The sequence below is a fragment of the Hemitrygon akajei genome, chromosome 24, assembly GCF_048418815.1.
Source record: "Hemitrygon akajei chromosome 24, sHemAka1.3, whole genome shotgun sequence".
Taxonomy (NCBI): Eukaryota; Metazoa; Chordata; class Chondrichthyes; order Myliobatiformes; family Dasyatidae; genus Hemitrygon; species Hemitrygon akajei.
In genome coordinates, this window is record NC_133147.1 from 42,479,877 (window position 1) to 42,501,696 (window position 21,820).

The 21,820-nt window shown below is 44.6% G+C and overlaps 4 non-coding genes across 4 annotated transcripts; 3 read left to right on the top strand and 1 right to left on the bottom strand.

Moving 5' to 3' along the window:
• Positions 1-2,473: 2,473 nt before the first annotated feature.
• Positions 2,474-2,544, bottom strand: trnag-gcc (transfer RNA glycine (anticodon GCC)). The gene has a single exon. It is a non-coding gene; the product is annotated as a tRNA-Gly (tRNA).
• A 9,942-nt stretch (positions 2,545-12,486) lies between these two features.
• trnag-gcc (transfer RNA glycine (anticodon GCC)) lies at positions 12,487-12,557 on the top strand. The gene has a single exon. It is a non-coding gene; the product is annotated as a tRNA-Gly (tRNA).
• Positions 12,558-15,492: 2,935 nt separating this feature from the next.
• trnag-gcc (transfer RNA glycine (anticodon GCC)) lies at positions 15,493-15,563 on the top strand. The gene has a single exon. It is a non-coding gene; the product is annotated as a tRNA-Gly (tRNA).
• A 4,620-nt stretch (positions 15,564-20,183) lies between these two features.
• Positions 20,184-20,254, top strand: trnag-gcc (transfer RNA glycine (anticodon GCC)). Its single transcript has one exon. It is a non-coding gene; the product is annotated as a tRNA-Gly (tRNA).
• Positions 20,255-21,820: the final 1,566 nt, after the last annotated feature.

Sequence of the window (21,820 nt, forward strand, 5' to 3'; positions counted from 1 at the left end):
ACTGTAGAGATAAAGGAGCAGAAAGTTGAAAGGGGAGAGGGGCAGAGAGGGACCTGGGATAGGGGGAGGGAATTACCGGAAATTGGAGAATTCAATGTTCGTACCACCAGGCTGGAGGCTACCCAGACGGTAGATGAGATGTTGTTCCTCCAACCTGAGTTTGGCCTCATCATGGCTGTAGAGGAGGCCATGTATGGACATATCCGAATGGGAATGAGAGGCAGAGTTGAAGTGGGTGGCAACCGGGAGATCCTGGGTCCTGTCTATTGTGAAGGACAAAGGTTCGATGTTTTGGGACGAGACCCTTCACCACTGGGGAGGGCAGAAGTCAGAATGAGAAGTTGGGGGGGGGAGGGAAAGAGTTACGGAGAGAGGACAGTGCGGGCATAAGGTGCAAGGACACAACGAGGTAGATAGGGAAGGAAGACAGTCCCTTTACGTTCGAAGTGAATTTATTTTCAAAGCACATTAAAGACATCATATGCTACCCTGAGATAAGAATATACCTACAAAGGAGGTACAGGAGTCTCGGGGTGCACACCACCGTGTTTGGGAACAGTTATTACCCCACAACCAATAAGCTCACTTCCAAGGACACCAGTGATGCATTATTTACTGTGCATTTTGCTGCCTTTTGCACATTGGTAGTTTGTCCGTCCGCTCAGGCGTGCTCTTTCATTGATTCTGTTGTGTTCCTTTGTTGTACTATGAATGCCCACAAGAAAATGTACATGGTGACAGGTATGTACTTCGATAATAAGTTCACTTTGAACTTAAAGATTCCTTTCCCTGACCCTCCTCTGTGCACGTGCACTGTCCACTCCATCCTCCAGTGTCCATCCCACTGTCCACTCCACCCTCCAGTATCCATCCCACTGTCCACCCTCCCGTGTCCATCCCACTGTCCACTCCACCCTCCAGTGTCCATCCCACTGTCCACCCTCCCGTGTCCATCCCACTGTCCACTCCACCCTCCAGTGTCCATCCCACTGTCCACTCCACCCTCCCGTGTCCATCCCACTGTCCACTCCACCCTCCAGTGTCCATCCCACTGTCCACTCCATCCTCCAGTGTCCATCCCACTGTCCACTGCCGACCAGTCAGGCTTCACCAGTGCCTTTATAAAGCATCAGCTTTTATATTCTAGACCTCTTGAAATGAATGCTACCGTTGCATGTCTTCCTTACCACCTGCTCAACCTTCAGGGAATCCTGCACGACAGCTCACAAGTACCTTTATACCTTTGGCTTTTGAATTTTCCCCCATTTAGAAAATACTCTCTGCTTTTATTCCTTCTACCAAAGTGCATGATCGAACACTTCCCATCTGCCACTTAATTGCCCATCCTCCTAATCTAAGTTCTTCTGCAGATTCCCAACTTTCTCAACAGTACTTGCCTACCACCAACCTTCATGTAGTTTGCAATCTTGGCCACAAAGCCATCCATTCTGTCATCAAATCAAATCCTAAGAACTTTCTACAGGGACACACGTAAACATGAAAAGAAGTGGTCCCTATACCAAGCCCTGTGGAACACCACCAGTCACCAGCTGCCAACCGGAGAAGGCCCTCTTTATTCCTGCTACATCCGCCAGTTCTCCTATATCCACTGTCACCTCATTTTTTATCTTTATATAACTTCATATTGCGTCTTTTCTCCATTTATTGCCTTCTATTGGTTTTCAAAAGCTTCCCAGTCCTCTAACTTCCCATTAATTATTATCTGCCCTCATCTCTGCTTTCATGGGGGCCCTTTTTTAAAACCCGTCTCTGTAAGTGTCCTGGATAGTGGGAAGTTCACATCTACAGATGTGCTGGGCTGCCGCACCACTCTCTGCAGAGTCCTGCGATCGAGGGAAGTACAGTTCCCATACCAGGCAGTGATGCAGCCAGTCAGGATGCTCTCAATTGTGTCCCTGTAGAATGTTCTTAAGATTTGGGGGCCCATACCAAACTTTCTTTAACCGTCTGCGATGAAAGAGGCAGAGTTGTGCCTTTTTCACCACACAGACAGCATGTGACAGACAGACCACGTGAGATCCTCGGTGATATCTATGCCAGGAACTTAAAGCTGTTCACCCTTTCAACCACAGATCCATTGCTATCATTAGGGGTTAGCCTCCCTCCATTCCTCCTGTTGTCCACAACCAGCTCCTTTGTTTTTGTGACATGCAGGGAGAGGTTGACTTCCTAACACCACTGGCCTAATCTCAAACAATGAGGGGGCCTACAGGGAAGAAGTTATCTCTCTGACACAATCAGTGTGAAGGGTCAGAGGGGTGGAGGTGAGGGAGCCCACCTGTCGGTGATCTGACAGGGAAGTCCAGGATTAGTTTGGTCACTGGGCCTGTTACCAGGCTATAAGTAGTTGTTAAGAAAAGACATTGTATTTCCAAGGAATTCTAAAGATTCGGGAAGAAAACTGGCATTGTAATGAGATGCACATTGCACTATCACACCCTCTGCATTGAACTGCATTGGCTGGGAATCGAACCCAGGTCTCCCGCGTGGCGGGCGAGAATTCTACCACTGAACCACCAATGCAACTGTTAACAAATCAACTAAATTAAGTACATCGGAGGTCAGACCACACCAGACACAACTTTGCCCATTCCAGTCTTCCTGTTCAATCAAACAACTCCAAGGTTCACTACGTTCTCCCATAACAAACATCATTAACTCTTTGGTTACACAACTCCTTCAGCAGTTTCACAACTTCCAAAACTCAGTAAGTCTATTCAGACATTCCCCACTCCCACAACATGGCGAGATCCTCTCAAGGTCAAGTTGCGTTTATTGTCATTTAGACCATAAACTGCTGGTACAGTACACAGTAAAAATGAAGCGGCCTTGAAGCACGTTGGAATGACGGCGCTGCTCAGGGAGATGTTGAAGATGTCAGTGACACAGACCTGTCCCCGGCTCACAGTCCCGTCCCCGGCTCACAGACCCGTCCCCGGCTCACAGACCCGTCTCCGGCTCACAGTCCCGTCCCCGGCTCACAGTCCCGTCCCCTGCTCACAGACCCGTCCCCGGCTCACAGTCCCGTCCCCTGCTCACAGACCCGTCCCCTGCTCACAGACCCGTCCCCTGCTCACAGACCCGTCCCCTGCTCACAGTCCCGTCCCCTGCTCACAGACCCGTCCCCGGCTCACAGTCCCGTCCCCTGCTCACAGTCCCGTCCCCGGCTCACAGTCCCGTCCCCTGCTCACAGTCCCGTCCCCTGCTCACAGACCCGTCTCCGGCTCACAGTCCCGTCCCCGGCTCACAGACCCGTCCCCGGCTCACAGTCCCGTCCCCGGCTCACAGACCCGTCCCCGGCTCACAGTCCCGTCTCCGGCTCACAGTCCCGTCTCCGGCTCACAGTCCCGTCCCCGGCTCACAGACCCGTCTCCGGCTCACAGTCCCGTCCCCGGCTCACAGTCCCGTCCCCAGCTCACAGACGCGTCCCCGGCTCACAGTCCTGTCGTTCTTGCTCATCACTCATCCGTGAGGCATCATTTCACACATTTCTCTGGAACATTTTCACACTCACTTTCAGTTCACAGCCCATTATCAACATCGAGTTTATTGTCATATCCACAAATACAATGGAAGAATTTCTTGCAGGTGCATAACATCAACAAGGTAGGATTCACAAGCAAAACAGTTATTTCGCATCAATTGCAAGTTCAAAATCGTTTAAGGTCATTTCCAGTACACAAGTGGAAAGGTGAACAAAGTAATTGTTTCCCTGGACCTGATGCACAAAAAACAAATATGATAAAGGTTTTTTTATGTACAAAATATCTTTATTACAAATTCTGTGCTATATATACAAACCAGTGACTAACACAATTACTTCACTACAAATAGACAATACACATTAAACTAAAATGTTTCCATCTCTGTCAATGATGGCAATGATGGGGTGGTAAATTGGATTGGTAAGTATGCAGATGATACGAAGATAGGTGGCGTTGTGGATAATGAAGTAGGTTTTCAAAGCTTACAGAGAGATTTAGACCAGTTAGATGAGTGGGCTGAAAGATGGCAGATGAAGTTTAATGCTGATAATAGACAATAGGTGCAGAAGTAGACCATTCGGCCCTTCGAGCCTGCACCACCATTCTGAGATCATGGCTGATCATCTACTATCAATTGTTACGTATTCAGGCAACAATAAATATATACGAGTTAGGCAAGGGTTTTTATAACAAATAACACGTTTATTAAACACTGAAAACAAACCCCCCAAAAGTAAACAAACACTAGCGTAACCGGAAAACAGCTGCTGTGCGGCAGATTCACAGTTCTTAATAGCGTTGCAGTTCAAACAGTTCTTAAAGCGGTATTGAAAAAAAACAGTTCTTTAAAGCGGTATGCCGAAAGTTCAAAAGCTCACAGTCCATTTAAAAGGAGAGACTTTTTTAAGGCGATTTAAATTCTCTTCCACGTCGTTGTCCTTCAATCCCCGGCGTCGAACTCTTCCCACGTCGAATTTTTATGAAACGTAATGGTTTAATGGCACTAACCTCTTCTTCCACACTCTGTCCTCAATCTCCCGCTATCCCAGCGGAGATTAACACGAGAACAGTCAACGAAATCCTTCCGAATGAGGATCAAATAAGGTCGAAACCAATCCACCGTCGAAAATCGATTCTCCTCGATCTTTATCTTCCAAATTCTTATCTTCACTCTCCACCAGCAAAGAAACCGCTGGCAATGACCTTTCAAACTTTAGGCATTATATAAAACTTCATTTTTCAACTAAACTGCGTCATCACATTAAATCACGCAGTGACATGAAGACAGCCTGGCAAATCCAGCCACGAACTGCCCCACCTGACAGGGTGGGTCTTCCTTTTATAACCTGTAAAAAAAAACTGTCACATGACCTCTACTGGCGGGAAAATGACGTCACTCCACCATCACAAGACCATTACCTCAAGTCCAGTATAACTTCAACCCCAGTCACGTGACAAGGGTATCACTGTCACGTGTCACGGGTACATAACACCTCCCTCCAAAAAAAACATTTTTGGTCTTACAAGAACAAAAATTTTAACAATTACTTACAAGAAAAACAAATGTATAAATTATATAACATACACAATATACAATACAGTAGGAGTGTTACAATCAGAAAAAACTAACCACTAAAAAAAATTACTTTGTACATTCAACATCGAGATAGACAATCAGCAACCACATTATCTTTACCTTTAATATGAGTTATCACAATATTGTACTCTTGTAACATCAAACTCCAATTTAATAATCTTCTGTTTTTGTTTTTCATCTTACTCAGAAAAACTAACGGATTATGATCTGTGTAAACAATAAGTGGTTTTTGAGTTGTACCAACATATACCTCAAAATATTCCAAAGCTAAAACAAGAGATAACAATTCTTTCTCTATTGTTGAATAGTTTCTTTGATGCTTATTAAATTTCTTAGAAAAGTAAGCTACTGGATGATCAACCTCATCACCCTCATTCCGTTGCATCAATACTGCTCCCGCAGCTTCATCACTAGCATCTACAGCTAATGAAAAAGGTTTTCCAAAGTCAGGTGCCTTAAGCACAGGTTGTTGACATATCATTGTTTTCAATTTTTCAAATGCTTCTTGACAAGGCACTGTCCACACAAACTTCACATTCTTCTGCAGAAGGTTAGTTAATGGAAGGGCAACATTAGCAAAATTCTTACAAAATTTTCGATAATATCCTACCATTCCCAAAAATCTTCTGAGAGTTTTTTTCCCCGTCGGAGTGGGAATCTCTAAAATTGCCTGAACTTTTGCCTGAACAGGAGCTACCTTACCTTGACCCACAACATAACCAAGGTAAGTCACAGTGGCATGTACAAATTCACTCTTAGCTAAATTAATAGTTAAGTTAGCTTTTGAAAGCCTTTCAAACAATTTCTCCACCGCAATTATGTGTGTTTCCCAAGTATCATTTCCTGTCACTAAATCATCAATATAAGCATCAGTATTTTTCAATCCCTGAATCACAGAGTTAATCATCCTCTGGAAAGTACCTGGGGCATTCTTCATCCCAAATGGAAGAACATTATACTCATATAACCCAGATGGAGTTACAAATGCAGAAATCTCTCTACCTCTGTCCGTTAATGGAACACACCAATACCCTTTCAATAAATCAATCTTTGTAAGGAACTTTGCTTTTCCAACTTTATCTACACAATCATCTACTCTAGGAATTGGATATGCATCTGTTTTCGTTACAGCATTCACCTTCCTATAGTCCGTACAAAACCTAATACTACCATCAGGTTTTGGCACCATAACACATGGCGAACTCCAATTCGAGTTAGAATGTCTAATAATATCATTCTCTAACATGTATTCAATTTCCTTCTCAGCAAGTTCACATTTTTCCATGTTCATCCTATATGGATGTTGTCTAATAGGTTTGGCATCTCCAACATCTACATCATGTGAAGCTATAGTAGTCCTTCTCGGAACATCTGGAAACAAATCCTTATACTTAAAAATTAATTCCTTCATCTGTTGTTGCTCTAGCTGTAAATGTGCTAATTTCTCATCCATATTTTCCAGAATGGTCGAATTAGGTAACCTAACAGCAACAATGTTAGAATTAGAATGAAAGTCAGATGAATCATCTATCATGTTCCCAGTTACATCAAACTCATTCTCACTAACCACAACAGACACAGTATCAGATTGTTTCCCAAAATATGGTTTAATCATATTTATATGGCAAAGTTGTGTTGACCTTCTACGATCTGGAGTTTTTATTACATAATCCACATCATTGATTCTAGACACAATTTCATAAGGACCATGAAATCTAGTTTGTCTGCACTGGGAAAAGAACCAACACCTTATCTCCAGGCTTAAACATCCTCATCCTAGCTTCCTTATCATACCAAGTTTTCATTTTCTCCTGAGCCAACTTTACATTTTCCTTGGCTAAGCTACAAGCTTTATGTAACCTGTCCTTACATTTCAAAACATAGTCCAACAAATTAGTGTGTACTTCCTTACTAATCCACTGTTCCTTCAATAAAGCTAAAGGTCCTCTAACTCTATGCCCAAACACAAGTTCAAATGGACTAAAACCTAAAGATTCCTGTACCGATTCCCTTACTGCAAATAAAAGTAAGTTTATACTCTCATTTTCCACACAATATGTCCTAATCATATTCTTGAGGGTAGAATGAAACCTCTCCAAGGCACCTTGCGATTCTGGATGGTATGCAGACGAAGTGATTTGCTTAGCTCCCAATTTATAAACAATCTGTTGAAACAATCAGACATAAAATTACTACCTTGATCAGTTTGTATTTCCTTAGGCAATCCAAAATAAGTAAAGAATTTTATAAGAGCCTTCGTCACAGTTTTAGCTTTTATATTCCTAAGTGGCACTGCCTCTGGAAACCTAGACGAAGTACACGATAGTCAACAAATACTGATAACCAGTTTTTGTCTTTGGTAATGGACCAACACAATCTACAATAACTTTAGAAAACGGTTCACCAAATGCTGGAATAGGTTGTAATGGAGCTACTGGTGTAACCTGATTTGGTTTACCCACAATTTGACAAGTATGGCACGTCTTACAAAACATTGCCACATCTTTTCTTAGACCAGGCCAGTAAAAATGTTTTAAAATCTTGTCCACAGTTTTCCTTACCCCTTGATGTCCACCTAAAGGCACACTATGAGCTAAAGTCAAAATCTCATTTCGATAAACTTTAGGAACAACTACCTGGTAAACAACATTCCATTCCTCACTTGCAGGAATTGTAGGCGATCTCCACTTCCTCATCAACACTCCATTTTCCAAGTAATATCCTACTGGCACCTTCTCAATTTCACTACCTAGTAAAGCTTGTTCCTTTAATTTTATAGTCTCAGGATCTCTATTCTGCTCTGCTATCATCTCCTTCCGAGACAGAGATAAATCTTCATAGTCAGACTTACTCCCAGAATCTTGTTCAAACAACGAAGGTAAGAAAGTCTCTGACACATCCTCAAAACTCGAATCCTGAGTTGAACAGTCATGAGTAACAACCTCATTCTGCACATCAATCTTTTTAGCCATAGCTCTCGTCACAACACAGGAAGAATCTGTGTTAGAATTCATCTCTGACTCCATTGTCAAATGTACTTCAGGAAAAACTTGTCCACCTGCCAAGTCATTACCTAACAATAAAGAAATACCCTCCACAGGTAAGCTATGCCGTAATCCTACTTTAACAAATCCTGTAACTAACCCTGACTTTAAATTTACTTTATGTAAATGTACAGGCATAAAATCACTTCCAACACCTCTTATGTAATTTACCTCACCAGTATCACTCTCTTCATTAAACTTCAACACACTATCTAACATCAGTGATTGAGAAGCTCCAGTATCCCTAAGGATTTTTATTGGCACCAGAGTAGATCCTTCTTTCAAGGATATAAACCCTTCAGTTATAAAATGATCATATCCCTTTCTAACTTGGTCAGACTCTAACAAATCCTCATTTGTGTTTACCAAACCCTGTAACTTTACAGGTGCTTCAGTATGTTGCACACAAGCATCTGGAACTGCTTCCTTCTCTTTCTTTTTCAGTTTGAAACAGTTAGCTATTACATGGCCAGGCTTCTTACAATAGTTACAAATAAGACCAAACTGTCTTTCCTTCACAGGTTTTCCTTCCTCCTTACCTTTCGCATTAACCTCTGATTTAATTTCTGATTTACCTTGAGTCTCCATATTATTTTTCCTCTTAAAAATTCTACCCTGAGGAAATTTATTCTTATGGATTAAAACATACTTATCAGCTAATCTAGCACAGTCCTGCGATTTATCAGTATCCCTCTCATTTAAGTAGGTCCTTACTTCAACAGGAATGCTTCTTTTAAATTCCTCCATTAAAATCAGCTCTTTCAATGTATCATAGTCCTCATTTACATTTTTAGAAGAAACCCATCTCTCAAAACACACAGCTTTATCATAGGCAAATTCCACATAAGTCTTTTCCACAGACTTTTTCAAACTTCTGAATCTTTCCCTATATGCTTCTGGGACTAATTCGTACACTTTGAGAATATTCGTTTTCACAATATCATAATCTAATGCTTGCGCAGCAGTTAAAGCTGTGTAAACTTGTGCTTTACCTTTAATTACACTCTGTAACAACACTGACCATTTATCTTTCGGCCAGTCTGACATCCGAGCAATAGTTTCAAAATGTTGAAAATATTTTTCCACTTCTGTTTCACTAAATGGAGGGACCAATTTAATTTCTTGGCTAGCAACAAACGGTTTTTTAGAACCAGAAGACTGATTCCCAGATCTTAAATTCACCATTGCATATTCAAACTCTCTTTTTTTCTGTTCAGCTTCCAATTTATAATGCTCCAATTCTGCTTTACTTTGATCCAACTTCATTTGTTCAATTTGCAACTGTATCTCCATATTACTTATTGGAAACGATTCTAAAATCGATTCTTCAAAATCACCCGAAGCCACAAAGTGTGATGCGATTTTTCTCTGTATTACAGCTTTTGATGTAGTCGCCAAAATACCTTTAAGTTGCAACCTATTAGCAATCTCAGATACTTCAGTTTTTTTCGCCTTCGCTAACAAATCCGCGGCTGGCGAATCCAGAAACTCATCAAAATTCATCGTTGCCGAATACCACTCACAAGCCAATCAAACAAAAGAATCGAGTATTCCCCGTTTCCAAAACACCGACTCAAAATTCAACAAGCATTTAAACTCAAACGATCCAATTCCGGACGCAGCCCCCATATTTATGTTACGTATTCAGGCAACAATAAATATATATGAGTTAGGCAAGGGTTTTTATAACAAATAACACGTTTATTAAACACTGAAAACAAACCCCCCAAAAGTAAACAAACACTAGCGTAACCGGAAAACAGCTGCTGTGCGGCAGATTCACAGTTCTTAATAGCGTTGCAGTTCAAACAGTTCTTAAAGCGGTATTGAAAAAAAACAGTTCTTTAAAGCGGTATGCCGAAAGTTCAAAAGCTCACAGTCCATTTAAAAGGAGAGACTTTTTTAAGGCGATTTAAATTCTCTTCCACGTCGTTGTCCTTCAATCCCCGGCGTCGAACTCTTCCCACGTCGAATTTTTATGAAACGTAATGGTTTAATGGCACTAACCTCTTCTTCCACACTCTGTCCTCAATCTCCCGCTATCCCAGCGGAGATTAACACGAGAACAGTCAACGAAATCCTTCCGAATGAGGATCAAATAAGGTCGAAACCAATCCACTGTCGAAAATCGATTCTCCTCGATCTTTATCTTCCAAATTCTTATCTTCACTCTCCACCAGCAAAGAAACCGCTGGCAATGACCTTTCAAACTTTAGGCATTATATAAAACTTCATTTTTCAACTAAACTGCGTCATCACATTAAATCACACAGTGACATGAAGTCAGCCTGGCAAATCCAGCCACGAACTGCCCCACCTCACAGGGTGGGTCTTCCTTTTATAACCTGTAAAAAAAAACTGTCACATGACCTCTACTGGCGGGAAAATGACGTCACTCCACCATCACAAGACCATTACCTCAAGTCCAGTATAACTTCAACCCCAGTCACGTGACAAGGGTACTACTGTGACGTGTCACGGGTATGTAACACAATACCCAGTTCCTGCCCTGTCCCCATATCCCTTGATTCCCCTATCCATAAGATACCTATCTCGCTCCAGTGTGAGGAGCTACATTTTGGTAGGACTAATCAAAATAGGACATACAGATAGACATACTTTATTGATCCCGAGGGAAATTGTTACCCAATAGTAGAAATAAAGCAATATAAAACCATAAATAATTAAACAATAATAAGTATCATATTCCCAGTGGAAATAAGTCCAGGACCAGCCTATTGGCTCAGGGCGTCTGACACTCCGAGGGAGGAGTTGTAAAGTTTAATGGCCACAGGCAGGAATGACTTCCTATGACGCTCAGTGTTGCATCTCGGTGGAATGAGTCTCTGGCTGAAATTACTCCTGTGCCTAACCAGTACATTATGGAGTGGTAAATGGTAGGGCAGTGAGGAATGCAGTAGAACAGAGGGATCTAGGAATAATGGTGCATAGTTCCCTGAAGGTGGAATCTCAGGTGGATAGGGTGGTGAAGAAAGCTTTTGGTATACTGACCTTTATAAATCAGAGCTTTGAGTATAGGAGTTGGGATTTAATGATAAAAAACTTTATGGGCTGAGTGCAGGTCGGTGGGACTAGGTGAGAGTAAGCGTTCGGCACGGACTAGAAGGGCTGAGATGGTCTGTCTCTGTGCTGTAATTGTTATATGGTTATTCCCCCCATGGAGCCCAACTGTACCAGAATGCCTCTATGGTCACTGTGGACTGCGCGTGTTCCTTCTCAATGTTTACCCAGGCACGAACATACCCCCTAAACATGGCCAGGCAGTCTGCCCAGGCAGATCCTCCTCCACCCGTTTCTAAGACTCACGGATGGCTGATTTCGCCAGCCCCAGGAGCAGGTTGACAAGGACATCCTCATCCCTCCATGCCCCCTCCTTACGGGATGACCGTATGTAAATAGGGTGGGGCTAAGATGCAACCAGAAGCAGCCTGTGCAGACATGCAAAAAGAGGCTGCAGCCTCACACACTCCAGGTACATGTGGTACACGGTCTCCTCCAGCCCCCAGCAGCGACGTGCGGCTGGGAGATCCGTGTACAATCTGAAGAACTTGTTGCAGGGCACCGCTCTCTGCAGCAGCCTCCACCCCAGAACCCCCAGGTGCATGGGAAGAGCCCCCTCGTAAAGGGGCTTCCATTGGGGACACCCTCACCTCCAGCCCGCCATGGCGTGTCGGGACGAATATGATAAAGGCTGAGGGTGACAGACGACAAACCAGTGTTCAGCTCCCTACTCCGTGGGGTTCGCACTGAACTGACCACAGCTGTGGCCGGCAAGTCTCGGCACTTGCCTCAGCGCTGATCTGGCAAGTGACACTCGGTACAGGAGTGTCTGCACGTGAGGTAGACAGTTTTTACAGCTGCTGAATATCTATCATGCCAGTGGCATCTGTATCCTGCAATAATGAGATGCCAGTCCAGATTTTTATTTGGTAAAAAGTCGACTCCTTTTCCCACAGTGACGAACGGGCACTCAGGAGGGAGATTGAAAATCTGGCTGAATGGGGCCACAACAACAACCTCTCACTCAACGTCAGCAAAACCAAACAGCTGATGATTGACGACACGAGATGGAAGCTGGGGGTCGTCATTGGGAGATCAGAGTTGGGGAGGGTCAGGAACTTTAAACTTCTTTGCGTTATCACATCAGAGAATCTGCCCTGGGACCAGTACGTAAGACTGGGCACTAAGAAGGCACAATGGCATCTCTGCTTGATTGAAGCAATCTTGTTTGAAGTTACAGGAAGACTGAAATGGGCAAAGTTGTGTCTGGTGTGGTCTGTCCTCTGATGTACTTAATTTGGTTGATTTGCCAACAGTTGCATTGGTGGTTCAGTGGTAGAATTCTCGCCCGCCACGCGGGAGACCTGGGTTCGATTCCCAGCCAATGCAGTTCAATGCAGAGGATGTGACAGTTCAATGTGCATCTCCTTACAGAGCCGGTGACCCGGGTTCACTTGGTAGAATGACTTTGCACCTTTTGTGGGTTAGGGTGAGTGAGAGTGGGCCTGGTGGTGTGAGCACTGCAGGCTGCCCCCATTGTGTCGCTAGGTGAATTGTAGGGGTCGAGTGTGGGTGGCAGCAAGCTGCAGATGTTGTCCTTGACCAGCCTCTCAAAGCATTTGCTTATTATTGAGGTGAGTGCAACAGGATGCCAGTCGTTCAGACATGTTACCTTGGGCGTTTTAGGTACAGGGACAATGGTTGATGTTGTGAAGGAGAGGGAGAGATTAAAAATGTCTGCAAGCACACCAGCCGGTTGTGCCACACACTCTCTGAGTCCCTGCCCTGGGATGCCGTCCAGTCCCACAGCCCTACGGCTGTTCACTCATCGGAAACACTCGCACACTGCAGCCTCAGAGGTGACCAAGGTGCAGGTCTCATTGGCGCCTCCCCTCGGGGGCTCAGTGTTGGCGACATTGAACCGAGCGTAAAAAAGATTTAGCTCATCTGAGAGAGAGGCAGCGATGTTGGCAGCACCACTGTGTTTAGCTTTGAAGTGTGCGATGGTGTGCAGACCTTGCCATAAGCTGTGTGTGTTGTTGGTGGAGAGTTGTGTCGGATCTTGTCCCTGTATTGTCGTTTCGCTGCCTTGATGATTTGGCGTAGGCCATGGCTGCATTTCTTGAGTTCCTGGCGGTTACCGGCAACACAAGCTCTGTCTCGTGCGGTAAGTGCTGCTCACACGGAACTGTTGATCCAGGATTCCTGGTTTGGATAGACCCTGACTGATTTTCGCAGGACAGCATCCTCAATGCACTTCCAGATGAAGTCCGTGTCTCCTTCCATGAACTCGGAGACATCCTCATCATGAAAGACATCTCGGCTGAAGTCATCAAAGCAGTCTTGTAGCATGGAGACCGACAGTGGTCGGACCAACATCATTTTAACGATGTTTCAGCTTATGCCCGTGCACGGGCAGAAGCAGGAGGGAGGAGTGATCAGACTTCCCGAGCGGTGGACGGAGGAAGCGTTGTAAACATTGTGGAAGGGAGAGTAGCAGTGGGTGAGTACGCTGTCCTGCAGTGCTCACCTGGGTGTGTTGACAAAACTTCAGAGAGACTTCAGTCAGCGACGTTCGATTAAAGTCTGCGGCAACGATGAAAGCAGCCTCCAGCGTGCTGATGGTCTCGTACGATTCCTGGAGAGCCAGGTCAGTGTCAGCCTGCTGCAGGATATACACAGCTGGGATAATAACAGGCGTGAACTCCCCAGGCAGCCAGAACGGTCTGCACAGCAGCACGAGCAATTCCAGATCCGGGGAACAACAGGATTTGAGGACATGCACGTTCCGGGGGTCGCACCACGCACTATTGACCAGGAAGCATACCCCACCTCCTTCACTCTTCCCAGGGAGGTTTTTAGACCAGTCCACCCGGAACAGGGAGAACCCAGAGGGCTCGATCGCGTGGTCCGGTATCTCCTCCGTCAGCCAGGTCTCCACGAAGCACAAAACGTTACATTCCTTTGTTTCCCGCTGGAAGGAGATCCTGGCTCTCTGTTCGAGCAGCTTATTGTCCAGGGACGGAGTGTTATCCCGGAGTAGGCCAGGGAGCGGCGGCCGATTAGCACACCGTCTCAACCTCACCAGGACTCCGGCCCTTCTCCCTCCCCTCAGCGGTGAAATAAATTACCCTCACATGGATCGTGTAAATAGGGGTTCCTGGTGTAGAAAAGGTGGCACTTTGTGGGTAAATGCCATCTTCCCGATGTTAAGAAGCGACAGTCCAACATGTCTGATCTGACTATCAGCTTCTTGAACTAGAAATGCTCAGGAAATTGCGGACATTAGCGGAATTACACTGTAACATTGGTCCTGAGATCACAACATGGCTGCCATACACAGCTCCATCTTGGCCACTTGGAGACTCTCCACTGTGCAGTTAGTCAAAGTTTGTTGGTGACGTGTCAATAGACAATAGACAATAGATGCAGAAGTAGACCATTTGGCCCTTCGAGCCTGCACCGCCATTTTGAAATCATGGCTGATCAATTCCTATCAATACCCGGTTCCTGCCTTGTCCCCATATCCCTTGATTCCCCTATCCATAAGATACCTATCTAGCTCCTTCTTGAAAGCATCCAGAAAATTGGCCTCCACTACCTTCCGAGGCAGTGCATTCCAGACCCCCACAACTCTCTGGGAGAACAAGTCTCCACAAATTTCTAAGGAAGATCCTCTGATGTGATAATGCAAAGAAGTCTAAAGTTACTGACCCTCCCCAACTCTGATCTCCCAATGACGACCCCCAGCTTCCATCTCGTGTCGTCAATCATCAGCTGTTTGGTTTTGCTGACTTTGAGTGAGAGGTTGTTGTTGTGGCCCCATTCAGCCAGATTTTCAATCTCCCTCCTGAGTGCCCGTTCGTCACTGTGGGAAAAGGAGTCGACTTTTTACCAAATAAAAATCTGGACTGGCATCTCATTATTCCAGGATACAGATGCCACTGCTGTGATAGATATTTCTCATCTGTAAAAATTGCGTATTTAAAAACTCCAGACAAAAAGGACACACAAAAAGTACAAATTGGGCAAACACTAAAAATAAACAAATAACAGACATTGACCGCAGAGACCCCGAAAATGAGTGCAGAGTCACAGAACCGTTTCAGCACTGACACGAGTGTAGCCGGTCCAGGAGCCCGATGACCGCCGGACACAGCCGCAGAACCAGTTCAACGCTGAGACGAGTGTAGCCGGTCCAGGAGCCCGATGACCGCCGGGCACAGCCGCAGAACCAGTTCAACGCTGAGACAAGTGAGGCTGGTCCAGGAGCAAAGTTGTGTCTGGTGTGGTCTGTCCTCTGACGGTTGATTTGTTAACAGTTGCATTGGTGGTTCAGTGGTAGAATTCTCGCCTGCCACGCGGGAGACCTGGGTTCGATTCCCAGCCAATGCAGTTCAATGTGCATCTCTTTACTGAGCCGGTGACCTTGGTCCCATTCCTGCTGCTGTCTTTCTACGTTGTCCCTGTGAAATATAAAACCTTCTCTTTACAACTATTTCATTCTCTGACTTTCTATGTTATACGTTCACACGTTCCTTTTAGGCTCAGTGAGGGTGCCGTGCTACTCTGGCAGTGGAAGTGTTTCAACACTTGTGGCCGTCCCCAGCACATCCTCAGACTGTGTTGCTCGTTGCTGCCAACGATGCTTTTCACTGTACGTTTCGACGTACGTGTAACAAATAAAGCTCATATTCAATCTTTAGTGTTCAATTTAGAGATACAGCATGGTAACATGGAAAGATTAAGGACAGAACGAGACCACTGTCGTACACAGTGGAGATTGCGTCTGATATCATCTGGAGATGACACATGGATCAGTTGAGCAGAGCAGAGTCAAAGTTGGAGAAGAAAGGTGTCTGCCCCTGTCAGAACCACTTCCTGCAGCCTCAGAGTCAACTTCTGCCACCACCACGGAGGAGTTATCAGAACCTGGGATTGTTTCACAAAACTCACAGCCAAGCAGAACAGGCGTTAACCCACATGAGCAAGATGAAATCCATAGTGATGAAATCTTTACACCTGAATGGATGATTTAAAGTTTACTATGCTGTGGGTGTGTGTGTATAGCAGTTGTATTGTGTTGTATACTGGGTCTATAGTTGATGCATCCTCTATTGAGTTGGTGCTTATAGCTAGACAGGGAGGAGTGTTGTGTGTTTGCTGATTCATAGTGTTATGATCCAGCAACAATGAATATATAATTGAGACAGGTTTTTATATCAAATAAAACATTTATAAACATTGCTAAAAAAAAAACCAAAAGTAAACAAACGACTAACTTAACTGGAAGTCGACTGCTGTACGGCAGCTCGAACAGTTCTTAAAGCAAGAAACACGAGCTCAGTTCTTTAAAGTAGTATTACAAAAAGACCAAAATGATTTACACAGTGAGTTAAAGGAGAGACTTCCCCCTGATGTAATTAAAATCCTCTTTCGCGCCGTTACTGCTGATCCCAGCCGAAGTATGCTTTGCCGAGGGATTTACGATTGAAGGAAATAAAATGGCTTAGAGGCACTGACCTTTCCTCAGCGAAACTCTGCAGCCAACTCTCTGCTCTTTTGGCAAAACAGGAGTTATCATGGACACAAGTTACTAATTCCTCGTACGAAGATCAAATAAAGGTCGAACCTGCTTCACAGCCGACATCAACTTTCCTCGATCTTTCAGCTTCCCGAACTTCGATGAATCTTCACTCTCCGACTGGACTTTAACTGGCAGTATTGTAGCAAAACTGCCGGCAATAACTTTTGAGACTTAAGGCAGAAAGTAAAACTCCACTTTAAAAGAAAACTGCGTCATAACATCGAACACGCAGCAGAACGGAGACGCTGACGAATTCAGCCACGAACCGCCCCGCGTCAGAGGGAGGGGTTTTCCTTTTATACCCTGTTGGAAAAAAACTATCACGTGACCTCTCACTGGTGGGAAAATGACGTCACTCCACCATCACAAGACCATTACCTTATGACCAGCATAGCCTCAATTACATCACGGTCATGTGACAGGCACAAGATACCCACGGGTACGTAACAATAGAAACATAGAAAAATGGAAAATCTACAGCACAATACAGGGCCTTCAGCCCACAATGCTGTGCTAAATATGTACTTACTTTAGATATTACCCAGGGTTACCCATAGTCCTCTATTTTTCTAAGCTCCATGTGACAATCCTCGAGCCTCTTAAAAGACCCTGTCGTATCCACCTCCACCAGAGTTTCCGGCAGCCCATTCCACGCGCTCACCACTCTTTGCTTGGAAAACATACCAATCTCCTCTGTACCTGCTTCCAAGCACCTTGAAAATGTGCCCCCTCGTGCCAGTCATTTCAGCCCTGGGAAAAAGCCTCTGACTATCCACACGATCAATGTCTCTCATCATCTTATACACCTCTATCAGGTCACCTCTCATCCTCCACAGCTCCAAGGAGAAAAGGCCGAGTTCACTCAACCTATTCTCATAAGGCATGCCCCCCACTCCAGGCAACATCCTTGTAAATCTCCTCTGCACCCTTTCTATAGTTTTCACATCCTTCCTGTAGTGAGGTGACCAGAACTGAGCACAGTACTCCAAGTGAGGTCTGACCAGGGTCCTATATAGCTGTAACATTACCTCTCAGCTCCTAAACTCAATCCCACAATTGATGAAGGCCAATGCATCGTATGCCTTCTTAACCACAGAGTTAAGAAGCTTTGAGTGTCCTATGGACTTGGACCCCGAGATCCCTCTGATCCTCCACACTGCCTAGAGTCTTGCCATTAATACTATATTCTGTCATCATATTTGACCTACCAAAATGAACCACCTCACACTGATCTAGGTTGAACTCCATCTGCCACTTCTCAGCCCAGTTTTGCATCCTATCAATGTCCCGCTGTAACCTCTGACAGCCCTCCACACAATCCACAACACCCCCAACCTTTGTGTCATCAGAATATTTACTAACCAAAGCCTCCACTTCCTCACCCAGGGCATTTATAAAAATCACGAAGAGAAGGGGTCCCATAACAGATCCCTGAGGTACACCACTGGTCACTGACCTCCATGCAGAATATGACCCGTTTACAACCACTCTCTGCCTTCTGTGGGCAAGCCAATTCTGGATCCACAAAACAATGCCCCCTTGGATCCCTTGCCTCCTTACTTTCTCAATAAGCCTTGCGTGGGTCACCTTATCAAACGTCTTGCTGAAATCCATATACACTACATCTACTGCTCTTCCTTCATCAATGTGTTTAGTCACATCCTCAATAAAGTCAATCAGACTCGTAAGGCATTGATTTGACAAAGCCACGCTGACTATTCCTAATCAAATCATGCCTCTCCAAGTGTTCATTAATACTGCCTCTCAGGATCCTCTCCATCAACTTACCAACCACTGAAGTAAGACTCACTGGTCTATAATTTCCTGGGCTATCTCTGCTCCCTTTCTTGAATAAGAGAACAACAACCCTCCAATCCTCCGGAACCTCTCCCGTCCCCATTGATGATTCAAAGATCATCGCCAGAGGCTCAGCAATCTCCTCCCTTGCCTCCCACAGTAGCCTGGGGTACATCTCATCTGGTCCCAGATATTTATACAACTTGTTGCTTTCCAAAAGCTCCAGCAAATTCGCTTTCTTAATGTCTATATTCTCAAGCTTTTTATCCACTGTCTATCATCCCTACAATCACCAGGCTCCTTTTCCGGACTGAATACTGAGGAGAAGTATTCAATAAGTGTCTCTGCTATCTCCTCCGGTTCCATACACAATTTTCCAAATTGATTGGTCCTATTCTCTCACGTCTTATCCTCTTGCTCTTCACATACTTGTAGAATGCCTTGGGGTTTTCCTTCATCCTGTCCGCCAAGGCCTTCTCATGGCTCTCCTAATTTCATTCTTAAGCTCCTTCCTGCTAGCCTTATAATCCTCTAGATCTCTACCATTACCTAGTTTTTTTAAACTTAATTTCAATAATGTTTTAATAATCTTGTACATATTGTTTGATTAACCATTCTTGTTCATTTAAATAATTCATTTTGGGTTAAATGCAAAATTATGAGAATTTCATACACCATCGCACTATCCTGTGATACATGCGAACCTTGCTTAAGTACCAAGGAAGACCCACATTTTCAGACTCCCAGTTCTTCCTTTGAACTAGTTTAATGTTTTGAAGTTACAAAACGTACCATTTCTGGTTTGTACCATTTGCGTTTCCATACTAGGTTGTGACACAACAAGCCAGGATTCTCTCCACTGTGCATTTTGTCAAAGTATTTGATGACATGCCAAATCTGCACAAACCTCTAAGAAAGAAGAGATGCCATTGTGCCTTCTTAGTGCCCAGTCTTACGTACTGGTCCCAGGGCAGATCCTCTGATGTGATAATGCAAAGAAGTTTAAAGTTCCTGACCCTCCCCAACTCTGATCTCCCAATGACGACCCCCAGCTTCCATCTCGTGTCATCAATCATCAGCTCTTTGGTTTTGCTGACGTTGAGTGAGAGGTTGTTGTTGTGGCCCCATTCAGCCAGATTTTCAATCTCCTTCCTGAGTGCCCGATCGTCACTGTGGGAAAAGGAGTCGACTTTTTACCAAATAAAAATCTGGACTGGCATCTCATTATTCCAGGATACAGATGCCACTGCTGTGATAGATATTTGTCATCTGTAAAAATTGCGTATTTAAAAACTCCAGACTACAAGGACGGACAAAAAGTACAAATTGGGCAAACACTAAAAATAAACAAATAACAGACAGAACATTGACCGCAGAGACCCCGAAAATGAGTGCAGAGTCACAGAACCGTTTCAGCACTGACACGAGTGTAGCCGGTCCAGGAGCCCGATGACCGCCGGGCACAGCCGCAGAACCAGTTCAACGCTGAGACGAGTGAGGCTGGTCCAGGAGCCCGATGACCGCCGGGCACAGCCGCAGAACCAGTTCAACGCTGAGACGAGTGAGGCTGGTCCAGGAGCAAAGTTGTGTCTGGTGTGGTCTGTCCTCTGACGGTTGATTTGTTAACAGTTGCATTGGTGGTTCAGTGGTAGAATTCTCGCCTGCCACGCGGGAGACCTGGGTTCGATTCCCAGCCAATGCAGTTCAATGTGCATCTCTTTACTGAGCCGGTGACCTTGGTCCCATTCCTGCTGCTGTCTTTCTACGTTGTCCCTGTGAAATATAAAACCTTCTCTTTACAACTATTTCATTCTCTGACTTTCTATGTTATACGTTCACACGTTCCTTTTAGGCTCAGTGAGGGTGCCGTGCTACTCTGGCAGTGGAAGTGTTTCAACACTTGTGGCCGTCCCCAGCACATCCTCAGACTGTGTTGCTCGTTGCTGCCAACGATGCTTTTCACTGTACGTTTCGACGTACGTGTAACAAATAAAGCTCATATTCAATCTTTAGTGTTCAATTTAGAGATACAGCATGGTAACATGGAAAGATTAAGGACAGAACGAGACCACTGTCGTACACAGTGGAGATTGCGTCTGATATCATCTGGAGATGACACATGGATCAGTTGAGCAGAGCAGAGTCAAAGTTGGAGAAGAAAGGTGTCTGCCCCAGTCAGAACCACTTCCTGCAGCCTCAGAGTCAACTTCTGCCACCACCACGGAGGAGTTATCAGAACCTGGGATTGTTTCACAAAACTCACAGCCAAGCAGAACAGGCGTTAACCCACATGAGCAAGATGAAATCCATAGTGATTAAATCTTTATACCTGAATGGAGGATTTAAAGTTTACTATGCTGTGGGTGTGTGTTGTATTGTGTTGTATACTGGGTCTATAGTTGATGCATCCTCTATTGATTTGGAGTTTATAGCTAGACAGGGAGGAGTTGTTGTCTGTTTGCTATTTCATAGTGTTATGATCCAGCAACAATGAATATATAATTGAGACAGGTTTTTTTATATCAAATAAAACATTTATAAACATTGCTAAAAAAAACCCAAAAGTAAACAAACGACTAACTTAACTGGAAGTCGACTGCTGTACGGCAGCTCGAACAGTTCTTAAAGCAAGAAACGCGAACTCAGTTCTTTAAAGTAGTATTACAAAAAGACCAAAATGATTTACACAGTCAGTTAAAGGAGAGACTTCCCCCTGAAGTAATTAAAATCCTCTTTCGCGCCGTTACTGCTGATCCCAGCCAAAGTATGCTTTGCCGAGGGATTTACGATTGAAGGAAATAAAATGGCTTAGAGGCACTGACCTTTCCTTAGCGAAACTCTGCAGCCAACTCTCTGCTCTTTTGGCAAAACAGGAGTTATCATGGACACAAGTTACTAATTCCTCGTACGAAGATCAAATAAAGGTCGAACCTGCTTCACAGCCGACATCAACTTTCCTCGATCTTTCAGCTTCCCGAACTTCGATGAATCTTCACTCTCTGACTGGACTGAACTGGCAGTATTGTAGCAAAACTACCGGCATAACCTAAGGCAGAAAGTAAAACTCCACTTTAAAACAAAACTGCGTCATAACATCGAACACGCAGCAGAACGGAGACGCTGACGAATTCAGCCACAAACCACCCCGCGTCAGAGGGAGGGATTTTCCTTTTATACCCTGTTGGAAAAAAACTATCACGTGACCTCTCACTGGCGGGAAACTGACGTCACTCCATCATCACAAGACCATTACCTTATGACCAGCATA